We start from the raw sequence: 24371 nt of genomic DNA on the forward strand, positions 1-24371 counted from the left end.
CACACATCTCAAAAGCCCCAAGCAGAACACAAAAACAGAAACACCACAAAACACACAAGTACACATCCACTCACCAGACAGTCACCATCTAACAACCACTTTACCCCCACCATACCCCCAGATACCCCACCCACACCCACAGACCCAGCAACCACCCACCTTCAACATACCCCCAGAAACCACCCCAACTCCATAGACCATCCACCACCCCATCATATTCCCAGACATCACACCCACACCCACAGACCCATCAACTACCCCACCATACCATACCCCCAGACACCACCACCACTGACCCAACTCCATCCCTGACATACCACCAGACACCACACCTACACCAACAGACCCATTCACCACTCAACGTACCCAGCGCATCCACCTCACACACCACTATAAATGCAAATGCCCACACTAACATCATACTTCAGACACACAGACAGTAGCACCAAAAACACCTACAGCTGACACTTCCACTCCCTCAACCTCCAAACCCCTAATCCCTCCTGGACACTCTACCCATTTTCCCCAGGATAGTTTATTATTTGCTCCTGTCAAAACCACCCCACCTCCCAAAGCCAAAGAGGCATTGTCCACACCCCAACCCATCCCTTCCACATCCAAGTCCTCCTCTGTGAAACCTGATCCCCCCACACTAAACCCAGCCATAACCCAAAGAAACCAAGAACACCCCTTCAAAGATCAGGCCCACTCCTCCAAAATGGTGCCTAAACTGCCCACTGCATGCCCATTCCTAGGGAGGTTTCCATGGCAGTGTTCTGAAAGACATGTTCAGTGGCACAGAAGTGTGCTGGACCACATATTGGACTATTGGACTATCTACTGGCATTTACTACATGTGTTTTTTTTTTCAATTAAAAAGAAGTGGCTAGTTTTCATACATAATAGTCCTGACATTACTTTTCTACCATTTTGATGTTCATGGATACTTTGGGATGTATGACTACAGTTATGTTTGTTTCACCCTGATTAGTAATCCATTTGGTGTGATTGGTAGGATCTGACCTTGGATCTAGGCATGGGTGGGCAGCTCCACTCTGCTGGTAAGCTAATGGACTTTTTGGCACTCGGCGCTCTGCATGGAGCACAGAGTTCCCCCAAAAGTTCTGCTAGCCCCACCAGCAGAGCTCACCCAGAGCACACTGGAGCCCAGTTATGGGCTACCAGTGCAAGCGCAGACAGTCTGCGCTTGCACTGTGTAGCCCATAACTGGGCTGCAGTGCACACAGGTGATGGACCCAGGGCCAGGCCTCCGTCTGCCAGCACCCCGGGAGCATGGGTCAGAGGGATGCAGAGACCAAGGCTGTTGAGGATGATGGGACCCCCTGGAGGACCCAGGTAAGTCCTCATCTCTTTTCTTTTTTTTCCTTGTTTATGCACACTGCTGCACCAGAGGCCTGAAACGCCTGAAACAGCAGCTTTCTTTCTCTGCCCATGACCCTGGCTTGAATTCAGAGTCGTAGGCAGCAAAAGCTGCCAGGCCTCTTGTGTACCAGCCTACACTGCACACGGGGCAGGCCGGTGCACAAGAGGCCTGAAACTGCAGCTTTCACTGCCTATGGCCCTCTCCTGAATGGGCCCGATCTCGGAAGCGCTAAGCAGGGTCAGGCCTGGCTAACCAGAACTCTACCTCCACAGAATTCCACCAAGATTGTAATCAACTCCACAGAATTTCACGGAGTGGAACTCTGTGAACTCCCCCAGACCTACTTGGAACCAGTAATTAAGTCACCCAGGACAAGGGGAAATGTTCAATGGATGGATATGTGGGATTTAATAAAATTGGAGCTGACATTCCATTGGGTGGTATTTCATAAGGTAAGTATTTCATCTTTGCTTGGCCAATGTTAACATCCATTGGGTTACATTTCCCCCTAGGATGTAGGTTGGACATCTGTTTAATGTGTGCAAGCTAGAAAACAAATTCTCCACACATGGTGGGTGTGCAATTGTCATACCCTTGTATACATTTTAATGGACATGTCTCCATTTTCATGTGTGTATTTTATCTAAATGTGTGGTTCATGATGTTAGTGTTGTTTTCTTTCATGGTTTGCACTTACACATTTCCAACATATGAATGGGAGTTGGGTTGTCCTTGATATATTTCAAGCCACAGGACCTGTGCAAATAGTGGTTTTGAGTCATGTGTGAAGTGGAATTTGGCCCAGGCCACCAGCCTTCCAGGCCCCCCACCGGTAGAGGCATACCTATTCAGCAGGGATTTTTTACGGTTTGACCTTTGAATGTTTCTCACACTGATTATTTTGCAACCCATTTACCTAACATTACCTTTAAATGTTGGTGATATGTGGAAACCCATTACAGAGATTTGGCAGAAAAAGTGTGTTTCAGTTCTAAGACACATCCATACAGATGAATCTTTTATATCACAACTGGCATTAGCATGTGAGCAATGTGACAGTATTACTTGGATTAATAGGTGTGATATTGATGAGGAAATGCTGTTGTGTGATACAATTTAATACAGACATCATTATCCCTGATTATGAGATGGGCACACATATCAACTGTTGTGGAGTGTGGCTGTGCAGTGTCAGTGGCCTGGCCAAAGAGGGCATCAAAGAGCTGTGATTGGGCCATACATTGAGAACAACTCTGAACAGGACCCAAAACATATGTTTGGCCCAGGGACCACAAACCCCTTGCCAAGTCCAGGGCGGGGCATCTATTTGCTGTGGAGTTGATGGAAACAGGTAAGTGTTTAGCTTACCATCAGTTGTGTCCACGACGGTGTCATATTTGGGTATCATCGAGCAGCACAAGCAGTGGAAGTATGTCTACGATTGGCTCCATGGTGGCCCAGGATTTGTGAAGCTGAGTACATGTGACTTTCAGCCTTATATCCCTCTCTTTCTGCCAGCTCGGATGTGGTGGTTGGACTGCCACAGTCACGTCAGTGGGTAGCCACTTCGTAATTGGTCCAGTGATAACACTGGTGGTCTACTCTGACAGACTGATTGGCCTAGCTCACCACTGTTGCGGTCTGGATTTGCTGTCAGTGTGGGTGAGACTGCAGCAGTCTTTCATCTATGCAACCACATGCATCATAATACGGTGGTCAGACCGCCAACTCTGCAGTGAGGTATCCATCCATGCCGCCACAATGGTACCAAGACCACCAAACTGCCGGGGGTATCATGACCCTGCCTACAGCCATGGTTTCCATGGCGTTCGTAACACCACGAAAACCATGGCGGTAGGCTCTATTAGTGACAGGGAATTTCTTCCCTGTCATTGATAGGAGGCCCCCTCCCCCCAACACTCAACAGACACCCCCCACCCCTCCTTCATCTATGCTCCCCCTCACTTCCAACCTCCCCCATACACACACACACACACACTCAGACACACACTCATTCACACATACATACACACATGCAGTCATTTATTCATGCACATATCCACACTTACATGCAGACACGCATTCTCATTTCCATTCATATATGCACTCACACAAATGCATACATGTATGCAAACAACACTAAACACACACTCGATTTCACGCACACACTCAGACATACACGCACACACCCCCACAGACACACACAACACCCTCCACCCCCTCCCCTGTCGGAAACCCGACTTACCTGTATCCATGGGGTCTTCCGGCAGTGTATGGGGCACTGCTACCACCAGCAGCGCCCGCCAGCAGAACACCACCAGGCTGTATTATTTTTCATAATATGGCTTGTGGCAGTCTACTGGCATGGTGCTGCTGGTGGTAGCAGAGCCACCTTACCACCATCCGCCAGTATGGCCACAGCTGGATTTCCACCCTTATTGTGGCAGAAATCCGGCTGTGGTCATAATTTGGCAAACGGATGGTAACCGCGGTGACGGTCTTTTGGCAGCGCGGCGGTAGGCGGCATTTACCGCTAATGATAAAATGAGGGCCAATATTTTCACTGACAAACAAACAAAAATATATGCCACAATGATAACTTTAATTTATAAATGAAATATAATATTTTACTTAACCAAAATAAAACATTACAAATATATGAACATAAAACTCCTTTAAAATATAAATTACATATATTACATCCCACTTACATACAACACATATTTATTTTTATAAACAACATTTTATTTACTTAATAGAAATACATACAATATTAAATAAAATAATTGATCTCGAATACGAGCATAAAAACATAAATTAGCATTTTTCAAGTCAGGACATAACTGAAAAAATTGTTAAAAGTAAGTTAAAACAATCAATAATATAAAAGTATAAAAAAATATAACCAATAAAATAACGTACCCAATTAAACGAACAACATAAAAGCTACAATAATTTAACCAAAAAAAATCTCCAAAAATGACAAACCTTTGAAGAGGAGGAAACTCTGCTGAATCTTCCCTGCAGAAGAAGAGCCTGCAGCATGTACAACCATACATCCACTTGTCGAAGTAAGTAACAAATATACTTAAAGGTAGCAGCTGAAATATTTTTATCTTTAAAAATCAATTCTTAATAAACAACTACTAACACAGTTTTTAACATTTATACCTTTCTACAGATTACTCAAGCTGCAACTACACTCCATCAACAAGTACACCTCAAAGACTACAACTAAAATTATATCTAAAAAATTGCTTTAACCGTACTAATACAACAACATTTATAATTCCGAATATCCTAAAAGTCCTTAAACACCAAAAATATAATATGTGCAAAAAATAAAGCTACATTTTCTCATCAAACAGTAAAACGCCTGTTTCAAGAAGAAGCTTGCCTAAAACAAATTTCCAAGAGCACAAAACTTTGCTAAAAAAGATACAAGAAAAAACAATAATTCTATATAAATGTATATTAATTAAAACATTTTTAATAACTATTTTCTATATTCATATTTTCAGTAAACAAGGACAGAATGACAAAAGGGGGAAATGCATAACTTCATAGAAAGGGAAACTTTTACTGTGTTACATGGGATACAATCAGAGTAAAGAAAATGCTTCTTCTCAATATATTAATTGTAAATGTACCAAGTATTATTTTATTTAATGTTATGGAAGGGCAACTACCAAAGATAGTATAATAATCGATGTTAAAGGGCATATCCACCCTCTCAATGTAACTTACATGGAAGTGAGAGAAGAATTAGAGAACACAAGGGAAGCAAGCACTAGTTCTCAAGAACTCCCAGCACAACTACTTAAAGACATATTACCCCACGTACCAAAACAAATAACGGGCCAGTTACCATCAATCCCCACCTTAAAATGCCTTAAAAGACTAACTAAAAGAGCCACCAGCGAAACCCCTACCTGCTCCCAAAACATTCAAAGAAAGAGACATTCCACAACAGCTTCCAATAACCCACAGAGAGGATGAATTCCTATTATAAGATAATTAAAGCCATGACAAACATATACTTAAATTTGATACCACCACAAGCGTACTAAAACTAGCCCACTGTCAAACATGGTGGCACATTTAAAATGTGTACCAAACCACTCCATCAACTATACACCATACATGGTGAATTTCAAAAAATGAATATACTTTTTGTGTATGCATTACTCCCAAACAAACAAGGCAGTAGCTATGTGGAACTGCGAAACCACATTAATCAACTGACAAACAGCTACGGTCCCCAAAAAATCATTATTGATTTTGAACAAGCCTTGATGCAATCTATGCTTAAAATATACTCCCACAAAGCCATACAGGGATGTTACTATAATTTTAATCAAAGTATATGGCATCACCTAAGGAAATCTGCACTGTGTGTGGAATATGGCACCAACAATCAATTTGCCTTTGAAATCAAAAAGCGAATTGCTCTAGCCTATGTCACTGTGACAGTGGTAGCCAACCATTACAACATGCTGATAAAAAGTCCCTATTGCTAAAATAATGAAGACAAACTAGCTCCCTTAATGGGTTACTTCGAGGACACATGGGTAGGCAAACTACATAGGTCAGGACACAGACGCCAGTCAAAATTCCATATACTACGGTGGAATGTCTATGACAGCACCTCAGCAGAGGAGGTAAAAACAAACAACAAAGAGGAAGGATAGCATAATGCCTTCCAGGCCACACTAGGCAGAATTCATCCTTACCTACCCAAATGTCTAGAAACCTTACAAAAAAGAGCACAGCTACCAAGAACTTAGAATAGAACAATCTGTTACAGAAATCTGTCCTAATCTAACCAAACAAGCAAGAAAAATGTGTGAAATGCTACAATTCAAAGTAAGAGTATTTGTAACCGACAAGGGACTAGAAAAGCCCCCAAAAATGCAAGAATGTAGTCCCTTGATGCAATCCAGTCTGTAGATTCCATAAAAAAAAAAAAATGTTATAAAAAAAAACTGCCCCAGGAAACCCGAAAAACAAGGAAATCTATTTAAAAAAATAGTTAATAAAAAACGAATTCAGGGCCTGAATATGAGTTTGGCGGTCTGTGGACTGCAATGGTGGCGTTCTGACCACCATCGGGTTGGCGGTCAGACCACCATTGTGGTTCCATAGACAAAAGACCATCGCTGTCCTGCCGGCCCTGCCAGGCAGCGCAGACCGCCGCGGTGATGAGATAGGCCAATGAGGCTGTCAGAGCCCGTGTTTCTGCTGGACAGATTATGAACTTACCTTCCACTAATGTGACTGTGCTGGTCCAACTACCACATGCCAGCTGGCGGAAACAGAGACATTAAAGGAAGGAACTCACCTGCAGGCACAAATCCTATGCTGCCATGCAGCTGATCATACTTGTCCTGGCGCTGCTCCTAGACGGAGCACAAAATCCATGCTGCAATGGATGCAACCAACGGTAAGACAAAACACCTAACTGTGTTCTGAAACTCAACAATAGCTCAACACGCCACCATTCACCTGATATGTGGGTTATGCTCCGTAGACCAAGTACACAATTTTGTGTCCCAGGTCGGAGTAGTTCACAACGATTGACCCATACACAGCCACATGACCTCCCCTTTGGGCTGGTCACTGACACTGCACCAACACACTGCACAAAAACATGTCTGCTCATCCCAGTTTCCGGGACAGTGAAGTGTACAGACCATTGCATCACATAACAGCAACAACACATCAACATCACAAATAATTAAACAGACACCCTCACATTGTTCACATGCCATGGCCTGTTGTGATATTGAAGACACATATGTATGAATGTGTCATTTAAACCAAACACACCTACCTTGAAACATCCCTGTGATGGACCCACACATATCACCCACAGTGCAACACAATGGAAGGTGAATGGGATGCACAATATTTTGTGAGACAAAATTCCAAAGCTCAGAATGTAAACAATACCTGCACAATAGGGATGGCGACATCAGGGGCACTCTAAAAGGATGCTGCCCTGGGACACAAATCACTTAGCACATGCCCCTAAAACACTATTTGCATTGGAACTGGCCTTTCATATGTCTCAGGGACAACCAATAGTAGAACCAAGTGACATGCCAATCTGCCAAATGTGTAAATGCAAGTAAAGAAAGCAAATACAACAGCATAGGTAACACATGTAAATGAAGTAGCTGGAAGGTACACACATGAAAATGGACACATTGTAATCGAATGTATAGGAAGGTAATAATTAAACACCTTCCATGCATGGACAAACAAAACTCTAGCTTGCACACCTGAGACAAATGTCCAATCTACATCAGAGGGACTAATTTAACACAATACATGTTGACATTGGCCAATCCAGGATGAAATACTTACCACGTCAAATAAAACACAATGCAGTGACACTCCAATTGAATTGCATCCACATAGCCATCCAGTGATCATCTACCCTTGTACTGGGTGACACTAGCACTGCCCCCAAAGTCAGATATTGCCAGCCACAGCAAATAGATCAGCAATCAGGGTGAATCACACACAACTGTAGGCATACAACACAAATTACTCAGGAGCAACAAAAATGTAGAAAAGTAATGGCAGGATCAATGTGTACCCAAAAAAACATCTTGGGTTTATTAGAAAAATAATGATGATGATTAAAGGCCATTGGCTAGTCCATAGCACAGTTCATGCATAGTACTGTGCGCCAGCTTGACTCTGATTACTGCCAAAGAACCTCCACAGGAAGGGGCATCAAGTGGGCATGCAGGCACCTCAGGGATCATTCTTGGGTGGGGTGAGGTGGGGTCAGATTTGGGATGGGTGGGTTTGGGAGGGGTAGTCTTCACTTTTGGAGGGGCAGACTTCTTTTTAGGAGGGGTGGTCTTCTCTTTTGGAGAGGTGACCTTCTTTCTTGGGAGAGAGGGGTATGGCTGTTTTCAGGGGTCAGGTGTGACAAGGGAGGACTTGGGTGTGAAAGGGATGAGTTGGGATGTGGTGGGGGGCTCTTGGGTATAGAAAGAGAGTGGAGGGAACAGGGGAAAGGGCAAACTCATAAAGGAAACTCTCCTTGGGGGCACAAGAACGGTCTGCAGAAGGGGTTGGGGAATGGTTGTCTGGTGTGTGGGTGTAGATGTCTTGGGTATGTGTGTGTGTGTGTGTGTGAGGTATGCTTTGTTTGGGTGGTGTCTGTTACGTGTGTGAGTGTGGGTGTTTGCATTTCTTGGGGGCTGTGATTTTGAGGTGCTTGGTATTGTGGGAGTGGTGGCTGTGTCTTTTGGTGTTGGAGTGGTGTGGGGGAATGGTGGATGTGGTGACTGTGTCCATGGGTGTTGGGTGATGTCTGGGGGTATGGTGTGAGTGGGGATTGTGTCTATTGTTGAGGTGGTGTCTGGGGGTATGGTAGATGTGGTGGCTGTGTCAGTTGGTGTTGGGGTGGTGTCTGTTGGGATGGTGGGTGTGGTGTGTGGGTCAATGGGGTGTGGATGCTGTCTGTGAGAATGGTGGTTGTTGCGGTGTGTGGAAGTGACTATTGAGTGCTTGAGTGCCTGTGTGTCTTGTGGTGCTTGTCTATGTGTGCTGCTTGCGTGTGTTGAGGTGGGTGTGTGTGTCTGTGTGCTTCGGACAGGTAGGGGAATAGGGAAATTGGATGCGGAAGAGGTAGGTGGTGGGGGAGGATTGTGAGGTGTGCATGGCTGCTGTCAATGAGGAGTCCAGAGCCTGAAAAGATCTTAGGAGGCCAGACATGGCACTATGAATGCCTTCCAGGTGTGCAACTATCTTTTGGAGCTGCCTACCCTGCACCTTGATGGCATTCAGAATGGCACTCTCATCCACACAGATACTCCTCAGGAGGTCAATAGCCTCCTCACTCAGGGTAGCGGGGTAACGGAGGATGAGGTGCCTGGGGCAAAGGGGACACCCACCCTCCTGGGTGAGCGAGCACGGTCACTGGGTGGGGAGCAACAAGGAGGGTGGAGATGGAACTGCGGGTGGTGAACAAGGCAGGAACAGAAGCAGGTCCTGACGGGTCTGCCACCACTAGAGAGTGGCCGCTGGAGGAAGAATCTGAAGACGATGACATGGATCCCGTGTCCTCCATGCATTCCCCTCACCCTCCGGGCCACTGGGTCCGTCTGTGTCAGTTGTCTCATGACTGGAGGTACCATAGCTAGCTACTTCCCCACTTGTTTCGGCCCTGTCTCCTATGCTTGCCTTAGATGACACTGAAACTACAAAGACAAATAGGGTCCCCAGTCACAAGCTCCAGCAAAGTGGCTCCAACATTTGCAACACCATATGCATGCATGCTACATGGACTCTCAAGACTTGGTCACAGGAAATTCAAAATTACAGACACCTCCAATTGCATGGGTGAAGTTGTGCAATCACAGTGCCCTATGGAGCAAATAGGAGACCTCATCACAGTGAATGGTTTACCTCATGTAGCATCCCTCAGTAACCTGTTGTCACAATATAGTATGGCAGTGCCCAGTTCAGTTCCACAGATCCCACACAAGGTCATGCATCCAGCTAACCTTCATATACCCAATGCCACATCATGAAGAAATGATGACCAAATAATCTAGCCATGTTGCTGAAAGTAGTACAGTAGCTGGAAGATGACATGGAAACACACATATCACACTGTAAAAAATCAACAAATGGTCACTTCACTATATGTACATTGTCCAAATGGACTCATGTACATTGTACTAATGTTGCTCAGATAGATAACACATCTTGCTCAGAAATTAACACTGGAGACAAGTTGGGCAAAATGTCAGGGAGATCTGGCTATACCACAATGAATCAGATAGCCCCAGGGATATTACCTATCTTTATTGGTACTCCTGACTATGCCATACTCTGATGCATCAGTCGAAGCCAATAGCCCTTTGAATGTTGTAGAGGGCCAGAGATTCTCAAGTAGCAGTAGAAGGCCCTTAACATGTTGCTCAATGTGAAGGCAAATCACTGTCTCTTTTTGTCATGCAAGCACAGATTCCCTTGGATGAATGATTGTACACAACCATATATGATTCCTACATTACTGCAAGTCACTCCCTGCTGCACATCAACACTTAGGTTAAGAACCATCACCATTTAACATGTGATAAGCACTTTGCCAAATGATTCTACATCAATGGCATGGTAATGCACTTTATGGGTAGAAACTGTAGTCCTATCTGTCATGTCCTTCATTGCTACTGCAGTTGTACATGCCAAAATACATGCAAAGATGGGTGAGGGTATGTATGCGCTACCAATCAATAGTGGCACACTCCTGTCTGTTGCACCACATGAAATGTAGCCCCATTGCAAATGTCCAATTCGAAACACAGTTTGTCATGCACATATATGTGAAGGAGTATATAAATCCTCCCATGAACACAGGTAAACCATGCATGGAACAGCAGTGTACACATTCTGTCAAAAGAGAAAGGGACAGATGCCAAAATGTTGCCACATGGAATGTTGGCAAGAGTGATGGGACATAAATCATGTCAATGGACATTTTCCACTCACTAAGGGGAAGTATTGAAAGGGTAATGGCTCTGTCACACGTATAATGTCCACACCTTCACATGACAGACATTAGTGGGGGACAGATGCCAATATTGAACAGACATGTGGCTGAGGACAGTGATCTATTAATTCATGTTGTTTGGGCTATCAGACTGAAGACAAGTGTAATGCTGTGTCAAGGTGGATTTTTGTGGTACATACTTATTGCACAGAACACACCATTTACCATATGTGGCAAACCCACAGAGATGGCATCCAACATAAAAAGGTATGTTTGGTCTGATTGCATGTAACCAAGCTAATGAGTCACATGGCTAACGTCCCCTGAATCAACCAGTTATCTGCACTGTAGGTTTGTTACTTGTACAATACTCCTGTACTGAACAAACATGACTTATGTAAAGATGACAACAGAGCTGTGGGGGTAAGGGACCTATCACAAGTCAATGACAAGCATTGACAATGATGCAAAATGCACATATGTACTAGGTCAGGGATTTATCTCAGTACCCATTCCTAATCTAGTCAATGGACAAAGGCCTTCAGGCCAGGTCTTGTCACTGGAAACTCATTTTGGCCACATGCCAGAATCTGCTGGTCTACAGGGAGTGTGCACAGTGCCTCTGATGCACAGCCACACTCTACCCCAGCCAGGACTATGTCCCATACTGTGAGATACATTTGGCATGCCCTGGCCTCTGCAGGCTTAGCATACAGAACCTACATGACACTCACATTTCCATCACATCCATGCAGGACAGTACATCATGTGGCCATCATCAATGTGGGTTGTGTGGCATTGCAAAGGGCACAGTGAGTTTTTATTTGCTTCTTGTACAACAGTTTGGCTAGGCCAGATGTGGGCTGAATGATCTGTGGCACAGTACGCATTGCTTACAAGATCCTCAAATGACTCAAACAGTATCCATACACAGCTCACACTGTGATGCACATATATGTCATTTGACATTCACAACCATCATATCCAAAGATGTGTCACTGTATGGCTGTCAAGTCTCCTTGCCTAGATATATGAACGCAACACAAGGATGATCTAAACTTAACACACATCACACAACACAATGTTAATGTGCAATACATGGAGTACTTTTCTTCACTACCTGCACCATGTACATCCCATTTATGCCACACAAAATATGACAACAGACACACAAAAAGTCTGACTAGCACACAGAGGCACACTGTAGCCTGTGAGGATGGAAAGGATAATGTTAAAAAGAGTCAAATATGCCTATGAGGTTCCTACCTCCTCCTCTGGTGAGCCATAGAGCTGACCATACAGGGGAAGGACCTCTTTCACAAGCTTCTGCAGCTCCTCTGGAGCAAAGGCAGAGGCCCTTTCACCTGCTTGGTGGGGCATGATTGCTCCCAGAGGTGGCACACAGCAGTTGAAGTGGTGGAGGTGTTGATGAAAGCATTGCCAGCAGTCAAGTGAGTGAATTTGCAAAACACAATGACATGTACGCAACATACACGGTCATGACCACTGATGGACACAGTCATTGGCCTGGGACCATCACAGGCAACAACGTCAGCCTAAGGCTGTGTCCGCCACTGTAGAAAACGTTCACCGCACGGTCATCTTCCGCTGCCGGCTACAGGCGGTTCCTAGTGTCTGGTGAAGTAGGTCAGGCATCCGCCATTTTGGTGGTTTGAAATACAGTAGTGGGCCCTGATAAATGCATCATAGCACAAATATATGTGTCAGATCATCACAAACCTTCTAAAGCAGCCTTGTTGGGTAAGTCCTACTACACAATCACCAGAGTAGTGTGTTGCTGGGCACTGATGGCATTTCACAGTGGTGCACTGTCCACTTCCACTAACGGTAAATTTGGCGGTCAGAACAGAATGTCAACGGGCATTTGTGGAGGATATAGCTGGGAGTTGGCCATTGGCCAAATCCATTATGTAGACGCGTGTAGACAACCATGGGGGTCACATTTGACCCTTGTGCAGTTGACAGCTGTGATGTGTAATGGGTGTAATGCATTTCCAGTCAGAAATGCTTTGTCACATGATTTTGTTTGAATACATAGATGTCGGTAGTACCATCGCCAGGCCGGCAGGCATGACTGCCAAATAATGACCATGGCTGTGATCCCTCCTATAGACAGCCAATGTACCACCCCAACCGCCAGTGCGGTACGAACACTGAACACAGCGGTAGAAATTTCCAGGCAGGCGGAAGACAAGGATGCGCCCACCATATTATGACATAGCACACTGCCAGGATTTCCGGGGCAGTAGCAACGCCACCAAAAGCCTGGCAGAAACACATCATATAAAAAGGAGACATTCACCTCCAGGGACACAGAGGAGTCAGCGGCTGCCATGGAACCTGAACTGCAAGTATTCCCGATGCTGTACCACGCCATGGCCGTCCTGGAGCACCTATGCTGATGAAGGTGACAACTCTGAGTACAGCCGCCTAGCACACGGGAGGGAGGGAGCGAGGGGAGAGTAATACACATGCACAACACACATCATACACACACACCACACACCCAGAACCATCTGCAGAGTCAAACGACGGTAACAGAACTCAGGAGGAAATAAAGCCAGGACACATACCTCTGTTCCAACCACATAATCCTGTTTGATGTAGAGCCCAAATCCAAAATATATACATCAATGCATATTCACATGCAGGGCCAGTCCAAAGTCTGAATAAGCCCACAGGCCAAAGTCCAAGCCCCAACTTGACTCCTGACAAAAGCGGGACTCCACTGTGCAGGGGCATCATGTTGGACATAGGCAGGCACCTCAGGGGGCGGGGGTGTGAGTGAAGGGGAGCTTCTTTTTGGGATGTGGTCCTTGGGTTTGGAGTTGGGAGGGGGCAGCACTTTACCCTTCCGTTTTGGGGGCGGAGGAGTGGGCTTGGGGCGGGGGGCCAAAGTTGCACTCATGTGCCCCTTAGTGGCAGCTGAAGTCTTTGGGGGTGGAACAGGGTCAGACTTGGTGCTGGAGGTACTGGGCTGGGGGGGTGGGACCTTTCTCTTACTGGCAGGATGGGGGGTGGAGGGTTAGGGAAGAGGTCAAGGCAGGAAAGGAAAAGCATCATAGGGCCAATGGGGAAGGTTGTGCGAGGAGGGATGGGAGTGGAGGTAGAGGGAGTGGTTGTAGGAGGAGAGGTGTGCTGGACTTGGGTGCAGGTGCATGGACAGTGTGCGTGTGTGAGGGGGATGGCTGTTGGGGGTCTGAGTGTGAGTGTTTCTGTGTCTTTGGAGGGGTGGCAGACACATAGGGAGGTCAAACAGGACATGTGGATGGATGTTGTGGTGGTGTCTGCAAGTGAGGTGGGCGTGCTGCATGAGGTGGTGATGGCGGTGGTGGTGACTGTGCATGTGGTGTGTGGGGTGCATGTCTGTGGGTCTGCTGTTGTGGTGACTGTGGGAAAGGCTGTGCAGGTGGCAGGTTCAGAGACTGTTGATGCAGTGCATGCAGGTGTGAGTGCTGATGTGACTGTGAGGGAGGAGGAGGGGGAGACAGTGGAGGCAGTGACTGATGTGTGTGCATCTGTGTGTTGGCTGAGTGAGTGCTTGTGGACTGAAGTGTGCTGCCTGTGTTTGTCTGTGCGAGTCTTTTCTGTTGTTTTGGGTGCATGCGTGTCAGAATGTGTGCATGGGATGGGGTTGGGGTGAGGAGATTGGGACTGGGAAGTGGTAGTTGGAGGGGGGACAGAAGAAACAGGGACACTGGCTGTACCAGGGAGGAGGCTAGAGCCTGAAACGATCTCTGTAGGGCCGCCAAGCCACCATGAATGCCCTTTAGGAAGGCATTGCATTGCCGCATCTGGGATGCCAGCCCCTGGATGGCATTCACTATGGTTGACTGCCTTACAGAGATGGATCTCAGGAGGTCAATAGCCTTCTCACTGAGGGCAGCAGGACTGACTGGGGCAGGGCCTGAGGTGTCTGGGGCGAAAGAGACACCCTGCCTCCTGAGTGAGTGGGCACAGGCAACTCTGTGGAGGGCTACTGGAAGGACGGTGCTGGTACGGAGGGGGGGTTGAACTTGTAGCTGGGGTGGTCCCAGAGGGGTCCCCACCACCAGGGAGCTCCCATTGGAGGAGGTATCATAGTCAGTTGAATCAGCTCCTGTCCCTCCCGTGGTGCTCCCCTCGACCTCTGTCCCACTGGTCCCCTCGGCGTTGGTGGACTCTGCCTCCTGGGTCCTGTGGACTGCATCTCCCTCACTCGCTGGTGCCCCTGCTCCTTCGCCAGATGATGCTAATGCACACATGGACAGGATGAAAAAAGGAGAGGGGGTGAAAGGGAGCACAGGTTCAATCACTGCAACAACAGCACAGATGCCATACACATCACAATCACACACAGGGACTAAGAAGGGGCAATATGGAACACACTGCCATGCCACTGGTTAGGTACCACAGTACACTGCCACTTGCACATCAATTGGAACCAAATAAGCCCTTTCCTACACGGAAAGCTACTGAGCCATCTGAAATATGCATTACACCCCAGATACCTAAGCTGGACCACGCTGCAATGTTGAAGCTGTGGCATCCACTAACGAGAACCCGGCACCAAACTCCCATGCTCACACACTGTACTCGCCCCCTTGTGGCTGCTGTGATGCCCTCAACCAACCATCCAGCTCTGGGTAGGCCACTGCCAGTATGCGGGCCATCAGGGGGGTCAGGTTCCGACTGACACCCCTCCCTCGTTGGGAGGCCATCCCCAGCTGGGCCTCCGTGGTCTCCCCGGCCCAGCGTCTCAGGTCCTCCCACTGTTTCCTGCAGTGGGTGCTCTGATGGATATGGACCTCCAGGGTCCGCACGTCCTTGGCAATGGCACACCACAACCCCTTCTTCTGAAGTGCTGACCTGCAGAGGAAACAGAGACAGAAGGACACCATTAACCATACAATCCAGCCTCTCAAAGAAATGGCTCACATACTGCATTTGCCTCTCATCGAGCCCACACATGACCTAACCACTGCAAAAACTCTGCCACCAGCCATACCCCCCCAAATTATACACTGCCAGCACACACATATCTCCATGCAGCCATTTCACATGCAACGTACCCATGGTGTACTCACCAGTTGGTCTGGAGGCCCATACAAATGCTCATACAGGGGTAGGACCCTATCCACGAGCCTCTCCAACTCTTCTGACGTGAAGGCTGGTGCCCCTTCCCCTGTTGCAGGGGCCATGGCAGATTCCAGACACAGGTCAAAGCAGCACATTCAGTGGAGATGTGGTCCTGTGGAAAGTCAGGAATCAAGTGAAGTGGTAGAAAGAAAATGGCAGTCACGTCTGCCACGGTGAACACCGTCACCGCCGGCGTTGATCATCATTGGTTCATATACTCCATAGAGGCCCTCGTTAGCCAATGAGGAATTGCATGGTGGTGCAGACCGCCTCCCGCCATGATGCCTAACGCCGGCGGAGTGAGTGCGTCACTTCCACATGTCTCTGCATACAGGGCAGTTGGTTGCCATTTTCTACTGCTAGTACACATGTACTGATTTAAAAGTGTGTCGTTGTTGATTGTACACACCTAGGCAATTCTAGTGTCCAACATACAAACACGCTCTGTGTACACTGATGTAGTGTGTCCATAGATCCTGTTGTCACTCCCTTCTTTCTTGTGGGTCCCTTAGGTACCAACCACTGGGGAGGAATAGGAGGAGGAGGCAAGCACCTGTGTGCAGACCCCTTGTGGACTTGGCTACACTGGAGGACAGGCACATCATACTCACCTATCGTCTGGACAGGGCCACAATCACAGAGCTGTGTGCACAAATGGAGCCTTATCTGCTACCTGCTATCAGTTGCATCACAGTAATCACCCTCTGGTGCAGGTACTATCAGTGCTCCATTTCCTGGCAACAGGCTCTTTCCAGGTGACAGTGGGCTTGGCTGCAGGTATGTCACAGCCAATGTTCTCTACTGTGCTTGTAAGGGTTTTGGCAGCCTTGCTCAAACACATGTGCAGCTACATCGCAATCCCCCATGTAGATGACTTGCCCACTGTGAGGGCTGGATTCTATGCAATGAGACATATACCACAAGCTATTGGGGCCATTGACGGAACCCATATTGCCTTAGTCCACCCCCGCGGCCAAAGAACATGTGTACAGGAAAAGGAAGAGTTTCCATTCACTCAATGTCCAGATGGTGTGCTTTGCTGGCCAGTACATCACCCACATCACTGGCAAGAATCATGGGTCGGTGCATGATGCCTTTGTCGTGAGAAATTGAAGTGCCCCACAGCTGATGGCACAACTACAGAGTCACAGAGTGTGGGTTACAGGTGAGCCTGAGACCCCACCCAATGTGTCAGTGTATGCCTTCAGGAGTCATACCCCTTGCCATTGTGCAAGGCTAATGTGCGTCCCTCACTTCTTGCAGGTGATTCCAGCTACCCAAACCTGTCCTGGCTCTTGACCCCGTTTTAGGAATCTGAGAACAGGGGCTGTGAATAGGTACAATGATGCTCATGGGCATACCAGGAGGATTGTTGAAAGGACCTGCGGTCTCCTGAAGGCCAGGTTCAGGTGCCTCCATTTGACAGGTGGATCCCTATGCTACTCCCCTGCGAAGGTCTGCAGGATTGTTGTTGTGTGCTGCATGTTGCACATCATGGCCCTCAGACACCATGTGCCCTAGCTGCAGGAGGATGGGGGTGACAATGCACCTGTGTCATCTGTGGACACTGAGGACAGTGAGGAGGAGGAAGAGGAGGAGGATGTGGGCAGCAGGACATATGATACAGCAGTACTTCAGATGACACTCAGATAAGACTGTTGAACATTTCTTCATTTAAGTGTTGTGTTGTGTGGCTGTAGCATTATGCCAGTCACTGCCTTTGCATCCCAACTGACTGTCACCTATGGCTTTCCATATTGCAGATTTTGGTGTGGTTACAACAGTGTGATGCTATGATGTGTACAGACTGCTGAGACATATATGTAGGATGGATCAACATATTACTGAACATTTGCACAGGACTATGCAGATCAAAACAGTTCAATACATTCTAAATTGACTTCAGATAAGCACTATTAGTCAAATTGTGTCCAAGGGTGTTTAATAATTATTCTGGTATACAATGCGAAGTGCAGTAGAGTAGGGTGATGGTTGGGAAAAATCCAGTGTAGTGGGCCAGTCCGTTTGTTGCACAGGTCCAGTGTCCACAGGGCCATAGGAAGGGGAGCAATGGCAGTTCATAGTGGACAAGGTGACACAGTGGAACACAAGGGGTACATTCAGGAGGGGCTAATTTCCTAGAGGTGGTCTTGGTCTTGGCAACTGTCTCTGGTGTCTGTCTGGGTCGCAGGGAATGTTTGCACGGTGGTTCACCTTCTGCAGGGCGAGGGCTGCTGATGGCCTTTGGGTCCTGTGGCAGGGCCTCCTGTCCACTAGCTGCAGCAGATGTGGAGGGCTGGTCAGTACACTGGCTAGTGGTAGGGGCCCGCTGGTGTGCTGTGTACTCCCTCATGATGTTGGCCATGTCACCCAGCACCCCTGCAATGGAGACCATGGTGGTATTCAAGGCCTGCAATTTTTGCTTGATCTCCTGGTGGTGTTCCCCCTGCAGCCGCTGGTTCTCCTGCATGATGGTGATCACCTGACCCATCCTGTCCTGGGATTGTTGGTATGCCCCCAGGACATTAGTGAGTGCCTCCTGGGCAGTCAGTCCCCTGGGCCTGTCCTCCCCCTGGTGCACAGCTGTCCTTCGCCCGTCCCTGGCCCCCTGTGCCTGTGTCCCCTGAACAGTGTGCCCACTCCCACTGACCCCAGGACCCTCATTGTCTTGCCTGTGAGGTGTGTACAGATGGGCCCACTACTGATTGACTTGTCCTTGGGACATTGGGTGGCTGTTGTGGTGTTGGATTCCGAGGGGGGGCTCTGTAATGGACTGGCTGTGGGATGGGGTAGCCAACTGACCAGTGGTGCCAGATGGACCAGGGTGTTCATCCGGATCCAGAGCTCCTGAGTTGCTGTCATCACTGGGGGCATCTTCTAGTGGGGGGCTGGGTAGCCGTGGCACCTCCTTGCGCTGACATTGGCTGGGGCACCTGTGGGGATGTAAGTGATGTATTATGCTACATGTCTGTGACATATTCCGCATGACTAGCTTCCTCAATGTTATTGCTGTTGACCTGCCACCTTTGGTTGTGTATGGAGATGGATTGTGGGATTGTTACTGCTCCATGCTGTGCATGCGTTGGTGGTGGGTGTACATGCAAGGCTGGAAGGGATGTGCATGCAGTAGGTATGGCATGCAGGGCTTGGCATTTCATTTTGGTAATTGGGGTGGAGCACTGTGGGAGATGGAGTGGGGTGAAGAGAGTCAGGGTGAGGGGGTGAGATGGCATGCAGGTATGGAGGGGTGATATGTAGTAAATGTTGGTTCACCGGTATCCAGTTCTCCGGCTACTCTAGTGAGTCCCTCAGGATGCAGTATTGCCAAGACTTGCTCCTCCCCTGCTGTCAGCTGTGGAGGAGGAGGTGGGGGTCCACTGCCAGTCCTCCTGATGGTGAGCTGGTGGCTTGCTGCAATGGAATGCATCATTCCCCCGAAGGTCGTTCCACCTCTTCCTTATGCCATTCCTTGTGCGTGGATGTAGTCCCACAGCGATCACCCTGTCCACGATCTTCCGCCATAGCTCCATCTTCCTGGCAATGGAAATCTGCTGGACCTGTGCTCCAAACAACTGTGCCTCTACTCTGACTATTTACTCAACCATGACCCACAACTCCTCATCAGTGAAACGGGGGTGCCTTTGTGGGGACATGGGAGTTGTGTGGTGTGTGTATGTTGTGCAAAGGGTGATGTGTGAAGTGGTGGGGTGTGTGGTGCGTGACGGTTGAATAGGTAGTTGTGATATGTGTGTGCAGTTTTCTTTAGGATTGGCGGTGCAAAGCATAGCGGTCTTCTCATGTTTGCAAAGATTGTGGGTGATGTGGGGGGGTGTTTTATAGTGCTGTTGGTGGGAGTGTGGGCTGTGTGTATTGGTGTCAGGTATGGTTTTTTTGTTCTGGCCAACGTTGTCTTGTTTTGTATTTGGGTGGCCATTTCCGCCGCCGCGGTGTGCACCGTCAATGGATTACTGCTGTTGAATGTCCGCTGCGATGATTTGGCGGTCATTATTTGGAGGGTGTTGTATTGGTGGCGTAACGGTATGGGTGGTACTACTGACAGTTTATCACATTCAGTGGGTCTGGCAGGTTTGTGGTTGTGGCTGTTTTCTGTCGGTTTTGGGTGTATGTGTCATAATCTGGTGGACGGATATCCGCCTCTGCTGCAGTGTGTTGGCAGCAGTCCACGTGGCAGTAGTCGGTTTTTACCCCCAATGTCATAATGAGGGCCATAATGTATGTTGGTATGAACACAGTGACTAATGTTTCAACCCATGTATTTTCACAAAAAGATACCCTGGGAGAGGGAGGAGGCGACAGCCTTCAGTGTACCGTCCATTGCCAGACCTTTAAACCAAGGAAGAACGTCACATCATCAAACAGGACTGTCTGAATAGGCAAACAATTGTGATTTGTGTTGTCAGTTGGAGCCAGATCTGATCCCTGAAAACACTAATCCAACATGCCTACCACCCATTATTCAACTCATGGCAGTATTACACTTCCTGGCTATAGGGTCCTTCCAATACACAGTGGCCATATCTGGTGGTATGTCCCAACTTATGTTCAGTAGTGTGTTAAGAGACATCCTATCATCAATGATGAAACACACTGACAGCTACATCAGATTCCCCAGACGTGAGGATTTAGCCAATGTGAAGGCTGACTTCTATGGTTTTGCTTGCCTTCCACATGTGGTGGGAGCTACTGATGGCACACATGTTGCCTTGCTGCCACCGCAGGCAAGTGAACAAGTCTATTGCAACAGGAAATACTTCTATTCGATCAATGTGCAAGTTGTCTGCTTGTCAGATCTCTACATCTCAAACGTCTGTGCCCAGTTCCCAGGTTCAGTCTATGATTCCCTTGTGATGTGGAACAGCACCATACCCCAGCTGATGTCACATCTGCAACCAGAGAGGGCCTGGCTGGTTGGTCAGACACATCTGCCCTGCTTTTGTGTGTGCAATATCAGGTGCTACAATCATGAAGTGAGTGACTCATTGTGGCACTTATGTGTTATTCCTAAACAGGAAACTCAGCATATCCAAACTGTCCTTAGCTATTGACACCACTGAGGAAACCAGCTATTCAGGGGAAGTCCAAAGTGTGTCAGATCCCTGTGGCATGCTCCACAATATCGCCTTGCAGAGGAATATCTCTTATATCCCAGGGGAGGGGGAGCCTGGGATGCTGTGAGAGGTGAATCCTGAAATGCCAACTGAAGATGATAGTGATGAAGAGGAAGGAGCTGACGTTACGAAATCTCATTGACAGCTCCTTCTCATGAGTGTGAGTATGTCATGACTGATTGCACAATGAACTGTAGTTGTGATAATGTGGGGAGTTAATACTTGTAAATAGTTATGGAGCTGATGCTCGGGCAAAATCAGTCAAAGGGTGTTTGATGAGGTAGCTTTTGACACATCCACATCTTTGTTTGTGTCAGATTTATTGCACTTTGTTCTCCAGATGCTTGCTGTGGGACTTGTGTCATATGTATGGTTTCATACCTATACTTTTTGTTTTGGTCTTTGTTCAGGTACCTTCACCATGACATCTTCATGTGGGCATTTCAGAGCTGTGAAATTGGTAGGTATGTGATGCTGTTCGGACATAGGGAGTGGACAATGATTGTTCCTGGGAATGTAGGTCACAGACTTTGGGTAAGCAAGACCTGTGCCAAGACAGCTTGCACAGTGATAGGATGAAAGCTTGGAAGACTACATTGGACTTGTTCCTTGACGTGTGATGACCCTGATACCTCATGTGTGTCATCAAGTGGTTAGAAAATGTGTTGTCCGAGGCCAAATTAATGTATGTTTCCTTTCGACTAAACACTCTTTTTGTATGAACTGAATGTAGCTGTTGATGTGTTTCATCATTGTAGGTCAAAGTGCCTGTGACATATCACTGACAATTGCTTGTGTCATACTACTAGATACCAAAGCACTGGATTGTAATGACCCTGTGATCAGAAGCTGTTGTACTCCCATCTGTTTGAGTTTTGCATTATAAGATTTTGGAACACTTTTGTGTGGTTGGCTCCAGCTGATGACATCAACACCTTTAATATTTACCTGCTCTACAGGACAATGTCTGAGAAATCCCTTCCTTCTATGGTCTGGAGGTCTGTACCTGTAAATGTCATCATTTACTGAGTATAATTCAGTTATATATGATTTGCTATGTTTTATATATGTTGGCAGCCTATGCGCTGAACAATGTAATAATTTTTTTTATTTGACAAGACACTTGTATGTAGGTGTTTGTGTGGACTGGCTGCAATCCTGAGCCAGACACTGTGTACATGCAACGTATCTTTGCTTGCACAAGCACCTTGGATCTTCATCAAATGGTTCAGAGGCTCTGGTATATCTACATGACTAATTATGAAATTTAAAACAACAGACAATTAGTTTGTGAAGGATGAATTTATGGCAATGCTACTACATGCCATACATTTGTGACAGAAATAAACTAAATTGTAAAGTGAAGTGGTCAGTCATGGTGACTGAAATCCTTGGACTAGATGCCACACCACTGTGAGTCCAAAGTACAACATACTCCTCCCATTGGAAAAGGAATGTGGGTCAGGGTCAGTCCACAGAGTATATGTGTGACACACAAAGGACAATATTAAGGAAGAGGTTTATTGCTGGCAGTGGTGCATGTCTTGCCATCAGTACCTCCTCGATTCTTGCATAGACATTACCGCTTGCAAGGCGGGGGGGAATAAGCTGCTACAGAGGCAGGGGGTGTGTCTGTGGGTTGTTGTTCCTCCGGTGGGGCCTCCCTTCATGTGGCTGGCGCAGATGTACTTGGGCCTGATGTAGCTGAGCCAAAGGAAACGGATGATTGGGTTGGAAAAGCCATAGTCAGGGTTGTATGTATGTCCCTCAGCCCCCCTGTTTGGAAGACCATGTTGGAATTGTGATCTTCCATTTGTTTGCACATGTCCCTATGCATGTCCCTCGGCAGCGGCTTCATTTCCCGGAGTTCAGTCAATACCTGGCCTATCGTGCTTTGGGCCTCCTGATAGACCCCCAGGACATGGCTGATGGTCTCCTGGTCGTGAGTGGCCATAGTGGCCTCACTCCGATGGCCGTCAGCATCCCTCCCATGGACCCCACCCCCAAGAGCCTGTGCCCCTGGTACAGGATGCCCTCTCCCACTGGATCCTAAAACCTCAGTGTCCAGGACAGGGGGGACAAGATGGTAGAAACTGTGCTAGGTACACAGGTTGGGGGGTGCATTGTTGCCTGTTATATTGATGCAACAAGACTGGGAGCTGTAGTTGTGGGCACATTAAGACTCACTGTTGCCATCTGACCAGGTAGCCCAGATGTGCCAGAACCGTCCTCCACATCCACAAGTCCAGAAGTGTTGTCATCACTGAGGACTTCAGCTGGGGGTGCAATAGTAGTCTGGTCAGTGTAAGAGGTCTGCCCAGGGGCCATGCCAGCTCAACCTGTTGAGAAAGAGAGTACATTGTTGTTGGTTGAAATGTGCCATTTTCCTCCAAAGCTTGTGTGTCACAGTAAGTGGAGACATTTGACATTCTTAAGTTGTAGGTTAGACCACTGTGCCATGTTACCATGGTATTGGAGTACTTGACATGGTATGTGTAAAGCTTGCCTAGACTACTGGACTCAAACAGCTCAGTAGATGTGCTGATCATTTGAAGTGTGGGTGAAGTAATGAAAATTACATCTTACCCACTGTGATGCCATCACAGTGGAGAGGCAACATGTGCATTCGACCGTTTGGAGGCATAGTTGAGTGTGATACAGGCAAACACAATACTTTGTAGTATCTATATCTGCAGTCATCATGTATGCAGTGCTGCATCAATGTTTTGCTGCTGCTACCAATCTGCTGATGCTGCTTAAGGCCTTAGGAATACTTGATGCACAAACTTGATAACGTGTCATTCCTGTCCTCACTAGTTTCATTTTGGGATACCAGGTCAAGATGGAGCTAATTAGACAGACACGTTTTAAGTTGAGCATAATATGTATATTGCTTACTCCCAGGTGAGTAAACCTCATTTGAGAGTTCACTAGCAGATGTATTTGAGCAAATGAACACTGGGCTGGTGTTTGCATTTACAGAAACAGGGTCTATTGGGCTTTGCAGTCAGGTCACTCCCTCTACTTCATACACTAGACAAATGGCATACTCCCAGGTGAGTAAACATCATTTAAGGGTTCACATTCAGGTGTCATTGGGCAAGTGAACACTGGGCGAGTGATAAGAGTTAGAGAAACAGGGCATTCACTCTGTCAATGATCCTTTGCCCCAGTTCTGTTTTCCTACTGAGAGGAGTGT

This window comes from Pleurodeles waltl, chromosome 9 (genome assembly GCF_031143425.1).
Source record: "Pleurodeles waltl isolate 20211129_DDA chromosome 9, aPleWal1.hap1.20221129, whole genome shotgun sequence".
In the NCBI taxonomy this organism is placed as follows: domain Eukaryota; kingdom Metazoa; phylum Chordata; class Amphibia; order Caudata; family Salamandridae; genus Pleurodeles; species Pleurodeles waltl.